The following is a 715-nucleotide window of genomic DNA, read 5'->3' on the forward strand; positions in this document are numbered from 1 at the left end:
GGGCATTGACATGTCGCATCGGGTGACCTCAATCGGGTCGGCCGTCTCGCTCTCACATGTGCACACCGTTGTTAGACCTGCCCGCAGCAGAGCTCCGTCTCCCATTCGCGTAGGCCACCGTACGAGCAGCGGGGAAGCGGGCAGGGCGGCAGTGGAGCCGGAGTCTTGTAATGAGCAGCCCTTTGTAAGAGCAGCCCCTTCGACGGGGTTCTAACAACCTGCCGTTCACATCCAAATGGCCAATTATAGTCCAGTGGGAACCGTTCTTACATTACACTATACACAGAGAGGGTCAAGCTGGTCATAATAGAGGTATATATATGTCAAATCTAAAAAAAAAAGAACTGCAGGCATAGGCCTGGTGCAGAACTGGCCTATATATGTAAATCAATCTGTAGGAATTGCATAGAGATATGAATATGGAAGAGGTATTCCTTGCATGGGTCCTCACTGGGATACATTGGGTGAATGTGGTTTTCATCCAGCGGCAGACACCGATCAATAAAAATCCCATCACGATGGGAGGACCTCTCCAAGGTGCTGAAAAGTGTCCCCCGAGCTCATCCGGGGGAGGACAACAACGAAACGCACAGGCCGGAGCCCATTGGTGTAACGTCACGCGCAAGGAACCACCCGAGCGAGGGAAGGTAAATGAATTACACATCAAAGTGGGAGGAGGAGGAGGAGGAGGAGGAGGAGGAGGAGGAGGAGGAGA

Source organism: Scophthalmus maximus, chromosome 10, assembly GCF_022379125.1.
Source record: "Scophthalmus maximus strain ysfricsl-2021 chromosome 10, ASM2237912v1, whole genome shotgun sequence".
Lineage (NCBI taxonomy): Eukaryota > Metazoa > Chordata > Actinopteri > Pleuronectiformes > Scophthalmidae > Scophthalmus > Scophthalmus maximus.